The sequence below is a fragment of the Solanum verrucosum genome, unplaced genomic scaffold (genome assembly GCF_900185275.1).
Source record: "Solanum verrucosum unplaced genomic scaffold, falcon-dt-bn FXZP01000110.1, whole genome shotgun sequence".
Lineage (NCBI taxonomy): Eukaryota > Viridiplantae > Streptophyta > Magnoliopsida > Solanales > Solanaceae > Solanum > Solanum verrucosum.
In genome coordinates this window covers 153461-162866 of record NW_026020370.1, presented here as the reverse complement: position 1 = coordinate 162866, position 9406 = coordinate 153461, and the positions used below count along the sequence as shown (strand labels likewise).

Sequence of the window (9406 nt, the reverse complement as noted above, 5' to 3'; positions counted from 1 at the left end):
TTTACGGTCTGTTTAAAGCTTCACGCACCGTTTATATATGTTTGTGGCCCAAGGGTTGTCTGGGCTTCCGTGTGAGTGACACATTCATGGGCCAAATTATGGAAATCAACCACGAAGCCATTAACGAACGGTGGTCCCCTTCATGGCATGTCTAAGGCTTAGTGGAGGGTTCCATGGTCCACTATTAGGTTTTTGACTTGCCCGTTTGACCCCTTTCTCGAATCGAAGGTGTTACAAAATCCTTTCCAATATTGCCACCAAGGGTTCCCTAAGCTCAAAAATGGTGAAATGGGGCTTAAACCACTAATTGGCAGGTCAAAAACCCTCTCTGGTATTGTAAAAGCCACTATGGGTTCACAAAAGTTAACCTGATAAAATCGTGGACTTCGCAAAAGCTAAGCCTCTTTTACTTAAGAAAAAGTTGCTTAAGAGACAGGTCCTTCGCTTAACTTGAGGCCTTTTCTTTGACAGGGCCATCACAAAAGTGAGCCCTGCAACACCAGAATCCAATAGAACTCTCTCAGAATTCTGATGCAATAATATGAACCCCAATGTTGACCAAAGTCAATCCAAAGGCTACAATTTCACAAGTTAGGACCTCCAATCCTCAAAAAGACTCGTAATATGAAACTGAAAACTCTCACCGATCAGATTGCACATTTCAAGACTGATGGAATTGACGAAATTTTATTCTGATACTCGAAACTCCAAAAAGCACCAAAAATCACTTTCTTAACAACTTAGCCTTTCAAACTGAAAACACCATATTCTCAAGCTTAAATCAAATTTCAAAACTCAATCATAGAATACTCAAGGTCAATATCGGGAGGGAAAAAATGGTAAATTCATTAAACTTTCCAAAAATGACCGACTGGGTCATCATATATCGACACTTGCTTACATAAAATTATGCTTGCACCGTGATATAACTTATACAGACAAATATTTTACATATGACAATAAAAGAGTACACACCCTGACATCTTTATAAACTCTTCTGGTCGACAAAAGAAACTCTTTGGGGCACAAATTATATCTTCAGAACAAATGCATAGTCCTTCTAGAGCACACCCTTCTTGACTATAGTCAACCCATCTTTTAAGCGTAAAATATGATTTTCCACTCACTAGAAAATAATCCTAATTGGTCATAACTTTGATTCACTTTAAAGAACTTATCAAGATTTTTGTACTTGTTGATTGCTCCAATAAATTCTACATTCCTATTTTTACCCTAATGTTGCAATTCCAATATTTGAATGAGGTAGTTGTTCTACCACTTCAAGAAAATCTTCAAAGAGTCTAGGGGACATTGGGTCCTTGATTCTATAATATGTGATGTCAAAATCCAAATCATTTTCTTGTTTACCTAATTAAGCATTTGAAGGTGTAACATACCTCATGAGGATTCCACTATATAAGTCAAGGACACATAGTGCCTTAGGCTCTAAAACAACACGTCTTTGGACATCTTCAATAAAGCCTTCGACTTTAGATAAGCGAATGTTAAGTGTTGTTTGGATAAAAAATAGACCTTTAACTCCATGGTTCCAAGGCGATGTTTTGATTGTTACATCTTCAAGATTGTCTAGGAATGTTTCGGATGCTTGGAATCAATTGTGTATGCCAACCTCTGGGTAGCTAGTAAAGGTAAAACCAAAGAAAATGCAATGGAATTATTAACTATGCATTACTCGAACTCTTTTAAAAACATCAACAGGTACATCTTGTATTCCTCAAGACTAGTGTATTTTTGGATAATCAGACATGGGTGTAAGCAGCGAAAGTAAAGAGTCACTGAAACTTAGATTATTAAAGTCTTTAATATTGAGGAGGACAATAAAAGAACTCTTTCTTGCAAAATGCAAATCTAAGAAGATAAGCATTACTATTAAATAAATACTTGAACTAATTACTTATAATATAATGTACTGAAAATATAAAATAAGAATCCTTTACATGTTAAATGATACCTGGATAGAGAATATGGAAAGCACCGTAAAGTTTTCATATTTAATTACGGGTCCTTTGATAGAGTGCATTAGAAAAAAAATGCACGCATTAGTTTTGTGTGTTACTAGTACCTTGTTTGATAAACTTTTCCAACCTATGTATAACTATAAAATTTAGCATACATAATAAAATATATAAAATTCCCAAAGTTGTTTGTTACTTACCGAAAAGTTCAAATAATAATTCAAATTAGACGATCAATCTGACAATTTCTCTATAGGTACAATATTTGGACTTAACATCCTTTATTACTTGTACAGTCGCGTGATGAAAGAATTAACTAACCATTGTTTGTCAACTCGTAAGAACCAATCTTCAATGTAGAAGTGGTTAGTTTAGTACTTGAGCATTTTCCACCAGCATCGTTTGATCATTCTTTATTCTCCTCTAGTTATTAAAGAAATTAGACTAATGTGATGACATGGTATCAGAAAATGTTACCATAAAGTCAAAAGAAAGTAAATTTGAAGAATTATGATTAATAAATTACCAGTGGTTCTTAAAATAGCAAGGACGAGTGAAGGTGTAGTGTGAAATCTAAGAAAGTCAGTGTCACGACCCGAGTCTACACCCTGGACGTGGCCGGCACTCGAGAACCATTGCTGCTCCCCAAGCGAACCCTCATCCTGGATGACTACAAGCGGAAGACTAACTCAAGCATACAAAAGTTTAAAACGGAATTAAATTCATTAAACTCAATTACAAATCTTTAACTCAAATGATTAAATTCTAAATAAAATAATATATTCAACTCGCCAGAAACAATCAACTCAAGTTGTTAAATCATTCAACAAAATAAATTAAACAGACATCTCAAATTGTATTGTCTATCTATGAAGCCTCTAAATGACAAAGATGGAAGTTGGGACAAGACCCACGACATCCTGATGAAATTGAAAAGTAAATGAAATCCTCCGGAAGCAAGGTGGCTCACCATAGCTAACTGGAACTGTAAGTGGTTTCAACGAAACACCTGTTAATGATCCTGAATACCTATATCTTCATCATGAAACGATGCATGTCAAATGGCTCAGTACATGGAATGTACGAGCATGTAAGGGTAATTCTAAAGCATAAACATAAGATGAACTGGTAGAAAAGAAACATACTTACCTCTTCTCAACTCACTCAACTCAACTCAACTCAATGAAACATAGTTGAACTCAGTAATAACAGACTCAACTCTGAGAAATAGGGCTCAAATCAACGATAAGATACTCAACTCTTGATTACTCAACTCGAGATAAAACAACAACAAAAGATGCAATATATGGAAAGCTTTTAAAACAGTATATAGTAGTTCAATTTATTGAAGATTACACTAATACCTCAGTTTGTATATAAAAATATAATATAACTCTGTGGGAGATTCTCTAATCGACAACCATCACTATGAGCTATGTGATGATACAACATCTCGCCTACCCTGCCAGAACTGTCCTATACTTTGTCGGGGTATATAACTGTTCAACTAAGTGGATCCACTAGTCTATGCTAAAAAGCAATAACAAATCATCTAAAAAGTATGACTCTTTCTATCCACGTTGGCTATTTGGTTTATGGGGGCTGTGAGTTGTTAGAACTCTTCTCCATATCGATGCTCAATACTACTCCCAAAATATATTTAGCTCATATGTTTAAAAACATAACTCTTTTTGTGTTTTGAGATTATTACTCAAAAATCTTTCTCTTAAATGAGCTGTTACTAAAACTACTCAAAACTCTTTTGGAAATCTCAGTTTCCTCCTCTTTTAAATGTGAAAATATTTTCTCTTGGGAATACTTAGTTCCCATACATTCATTCTGAAAAAAATGAACTTAACGCTACTCTTTCTCAAACTCATATGCTCAAGTCTTAAAACAAGTTTTGAAAAGGTTTGCGAAAGACTTCTCAAAATAGGGTTCATGCAAAATTATGAGCATGAACTACTCAACTAAAGGACTCAATGATACTTCTCATCTCAAGATTGCTCGACTCATAGGATTCATGCGAAATTATGGGCATGAATAACTCAACTCAAGGACTTCATGATACTACTCATTTCAAGAATGCTCCACTCGTAGGGTTCATGCGGAATTATGAGAATGAACAACTCAACTCAAGAACCTTCAATAAGTAACATGTAATATCCCCCTAATTAGGAATATAATCTCAAAGAGTTAGGAACTCAATACTCAAGGCTTAGAACTTGAAGATACTACTCCTCTCAAAGGTACTCAACTTATGGAGTTCATGCGCAATATATGGGCATGAATGACTTGACTCAAGGGACTAAATAACAATATGGAACTCATGTATACGACTCTTCTCATTCTCATACTTACTTCCTCAAAACATAGCTTAAATCGATAATTGATCTCAAAGGATTCACAATTGAACTCAAAGACTTTCTTGAACTCTTTTCTTTAACTCTTTCTTGAATTTGAATTATGAATTCAAGAGTTATGATTCATGATATGAAGGATCTTGATGATAGTGTAGAATCATGAAAACATTCTCCTCACTCTCATGCTCACTTACTTGAGTCTTGAAACAAGTTATTAGAAATTGTAGAAGAATTCTCAAAAAGACTCATAGGGACTTTCTCAAACAACTCTGAAGAACTCCAAAGACTTAACTCTTAACTATACCTTGAATTTTAATTATGGATTCAAGGTTATGATTCATGTTATGAATGATTTCTAGATGTTTAGAAGTAGTTTAGAGTGTTTAGAATCGATATGGCTTGAAGCTACCCTTTTAAAGGACTCAGACGGGAAAATGACAGAGAAGGGGTCGGGGGCCGGGGACCCTTGCAAATTGAGTGGTGCAAGGCGCCAGCCCTCTACCTACAAATGTGTGGTTGGGGCGCACTGGCTGGCGTAGGGCGCCAGGCCCCAATCCAGAAAACCCTGACAACTTTTCTTTCTCGTTTTCTGACCCTAACTCGCCTAAAATAGAATGGTTTCTTCCCCAGTCACTTAGATTCAAATACCCAACCAAAGTACACAAGAATCTACTCAAAAGCAACTCTTAAAATCCATACGATTATCTCAAGAACTCATCAAAATTCCAACAAAACAAGATTTAGAATGAAACTTCATGAACACTTATCAAGAACATAAATCCTTAAATTTTAAGAACGAAATTACGTTGAATAAATCATGATTGGCGCGTTGGTGAACGAACTCAACGCTATGTGAACTAATATACCTCTTAGGGATCAAATCCTTGGTGAAATCTGCAAGAACTTGATGAAACCTTGACTTTTCTCCTCTTTTCTCTTCTCGGACTCTTTTCTAAAACCCTAGCATAAATTATGATTGTGTAAACTGAACCAAATCAGTTTAGACCCCTATTTAATTGCTAAAAAATGAATTAAATCTGATAGGGTAAGGAAAGGATCAAAATACTGATCTTAAATACGGGTAACTTTCCTTAAATAGACAGCATGACTTCAAACAGGCATAACTCCCTCATACGATCTTGAAAATTATCAAACTCAGTGGCGTTCGAAAGAGGACTCAGATATCTTTCATTTGATATCTTATGGGTCTCCTAACCCATCATGTATTGAAAGTTATGGTCGTTTGAAGTTGACCCAAAATCTAAAAGAACTAAGGAATGACTTGAATGAATTCTCTTTAATTCTTTTTGGAACTCAAGGTGCTATATCTAATGACCTAACCTTAATAATGAAGAAATTTTAAATTCCTTGGTAAAATCCTACTCACTATGAAGGATGGTTTGAGTCTTAGTTCAAAACTTTTCTCGGGTGTTACAGTAAACATTGCAAGGAGTGTTGAAAAGAACTTGATCATCAATCTTATAAACAACATTGCGCTGACTAGGAAATCATGTAAAATCAGCAAATTCATGTTGTCTCCCAAAGGTAGTTGCATCTTGCCCTAAGTTTGAGTCATCCCTTTTTGAAAGGGTAATTGAACGTTTGAACACTCGTTCTACTTTTAGTGTCACCTAAATTTTATTCACACACATACATAAGGGTTGGATTTATCATTCAAAAGTTTATGTTTGATTTTTTATATTGCTGTTGGAAAGAAAACTAAACATACTTATGTATGTATTTTATATTAATTTATACTTATCCATATATTATGGATTTAATTTGAAAGTCAAAAAGAAAAAAAAGAACTAGGAATGGATGTTTAATTCTTCGTTTAATTTTATCAAACTTCAATATCATCGCAAAGTGAAAAACAACATAACCACCTTTTTTAATATTAAGATATGGGGAAAACAAGCCGAAAAGAAATAAAAATATCTTTTTGTTGGTTAATAGATGTTGCAGTAGTCCACAACCCTTTGATTAATATGTTGGGTTGAGTTAATGAATTGATTGGACTAAAATCAGCTTAATAGTTATTTTGATTGAAATGAATTAAAATGAACTGAGTCATGATTTCAAATCAACATTTAGATATATGACTTAAATCATGATCATTTCAAATCACTAAGATTACAAAAAGTATTATTTTAGATTTCAATCGTTATTTCAAAATATTTTAAATGTAAATTTGACTTATAAGTTAGCATTTTGTCGAAAGAGAAATACATCATTTTAAATTTTGTTAAAAAAGACTCATGCTCAATATAAAGAGATTGTACATACATTGTGAAAATATTATGTTTAAGAATAACTAGAAAGTATTATTATTCACTAGTGAATCTTTTTAAAATTACGTGCATTTAAAAATTTGTAATCACATTATCATTTATTTATAAAAGATATATGAAGATATGTGATTTATTCATTCGGCATCTTAAGATATTTCATGATCTTGTTTATGAATAATGATTAGCTAATTTGGTAAGATTGTATAAGAAATGAGGAAATTTTGATAAACTTCACAATTTGTGTAGTTTACATGTTTATGAGAAAAAAACAACTTAATTAAGAAATCTAAATTGCATATCCAAACAAAACTTCAACTTCAAATCAATATAATTTAAATTATGATTTCATATTAAATATTCAAATGAATCTTTAATTATTGTATAGTACTCACTAATTATGCTTCGAATATATAATGATTATACATTATACATTAAGGGGTTGTTTGATAACTACTAGAGAGTAAAGTAGCAACATATTTATGTATTAAATTTTGAATAAGTTGTAGAATTTTTAGTAGCTAGTAAAAATCAGTATTATGTTTGATTTGTGATTTAGAAACTCACATAATTAATACATGTATAAATTATGAGGAAATTAATGTGTTATCTTATGCATGATAGGTAATGGAATAGTTAATATCTCCATAACTAATACCTACATAACTAATTAATATGCACATAACTAAATGTGTGATCCTTCCAACTTAATCTATTTTTTCTAATAATAAAAACCAATAACTATAGTACTGTATAAGCAATAAATATATATATATATATATATATATATATATATATATATATATATATAGTGTGTGTGTGTGTGTATGTATACATATATATATATGTATATATGCATATATGTATATATATATCACATATATATGTATATATATAACAATGCAAGCACCGTACCTTCAACGTCATTATTGATTGCTAGTAGAAGTGATAAGATTAGCTCATAAAATTGTAATTTATTTTAGTCATATAAATTTTGATTGATTATTGATTTACTCTGATTAGCTTAACACATTTTAGTTCAATTTATTTAAGTCCAACAAAGTGTAGAGTGATATATAGCTCAAATTTATCTATGAGAAATTTTACTAAAATATTATAAATATGTTATATGTCATAAGTGATAATAAATAATTTTTTTTCTGGTATTAAAATATTACAAAATAACGGGATAAGACACTAGTACCCGCTTAGACTATGACCGAAAGCCCAGAGACACACCTCAACTAAACTAAGGTCATATTACCCACCAAAACTTATTTTTTATGTAATTTGATACACCTTTTTGGCCTACGTTTCCTCCAAACATCTCACACGCACTACAAAAAAACCCCAAATTGCCAACAGATTTAACTAACAACTTAAGTTGGTTAGTATTCTACTAACAAATTACCAACATATTTCTAATTAAATTATATTTTAAAACCTAACAACCAAATTCTAATAGATTACCAACCAAAATCTTACTAACTAAGTATTTTAGTTGGTAAATACGGCGGGAAAAAATGGCGCCAAATTTAGCAACATTCTATCAACGGATTACCAACTGAAATATTACTAACGCACACTTTTTGTTGGTAATATTACCAACGAAGTATATATCGGTTCGTAAATATGACAAAAAATTGTTTATATAATTTATTAACATATTACCAATGAATTACTAACCAAATATTTACCAACGGCAAGCTTGTGTTGCTAAATTTACCAACCAAATATAAATGTGTTGGTAAATTAGTAACGAAATGTAATTCGTTGGTAAACTTGCCAACCAATATCCAATTAGTTGAAAATTTTGCCGACGAATAAAGATTGTAGTTAGTAAATTACTAACATCATTAAAATAGTTGGTAATATACCAACCGATCATTAATCCATTGGTAAAATTTACCAACATATTAATTATTAGTTGGTAATATTACATATGAATGTTTAGTTGAATAGTAACTATTACCAACTGTGATAAAATTTATTGGTAAATTATTAATTATAACTTATATCTGAATAGTTGATAATTTTATCAATTCAAGTTAAACTTTTTGGTAAATCAGCGTCTAGTGTTGAGGCTTTCAAATTCAGTTTGTGTCGTTAGGCGTTTTAACTTTTAAATTTTAGCCAAAACTTGACTTTGGTCAATATTTTTTGTAAACGTGCTCATATTAGAACTCTGTCAGTGTCATTAGCTTCGAAAGGTCATTTTTGATCTAACAGGAAGGTTGGTTCAAGTTTTGAGGCTTCCATTTTTTGTTTGTTCGGTTAGGTGTTTTATATCTTATGTTTTGGCCAAAATTTGACTTTGGTCAATAGTTTTATGAACGTGCTCAGGTGAGAATTCTGTCAACGTAATTAACTCCAAAGGTAATTTTTTTTATCTAATAGGATGGTTGGTTCCGGTTTTGAGGCTTTCATTTTTAGTGTGTGCCGTTAGGTGTTTTAATTTATAAATTTTGGCCAAAATTTAACTTCGGTCAATATATTTGATAAACGTGCTCAGATGAGAATTTCGTCAGTGAAGTTAGATGCGAAAGGTCATTTTTGATGTAATAAGATAGAGGGTTCAGGTTTCGAGGCTTCCATTTTTAGTTTATGTCGTTAGGCATTTTAACTTTTAAGTTTTGGCCAAAATTTCACTTTAGTCAATATTTTTGGTAATCATGCTCGAAATGAAATTTTGTCACCGCGGTTAGCCATATAAGTTCAGTTTTGGTCTCATAGGATGGTTGGTTCAGGTTTTGAGACTTTTATTTCCAGTTTGTGTCGT

General features: G+C 32.1%; 1 pseudogene; it reads right to left on the bottom strand.

The window, feature by feature from the left end:
* Positions 1 to 930: 930 nt before the first annotated feature.
* LOC125838302 (probable L-gulonolactone oxidase 6) lies at positions 931 to 7554 on the bottom strand (annotated as a pseudogene).
* Positions 7555 to 9406: the final 1852 nt, after the last annotated feature.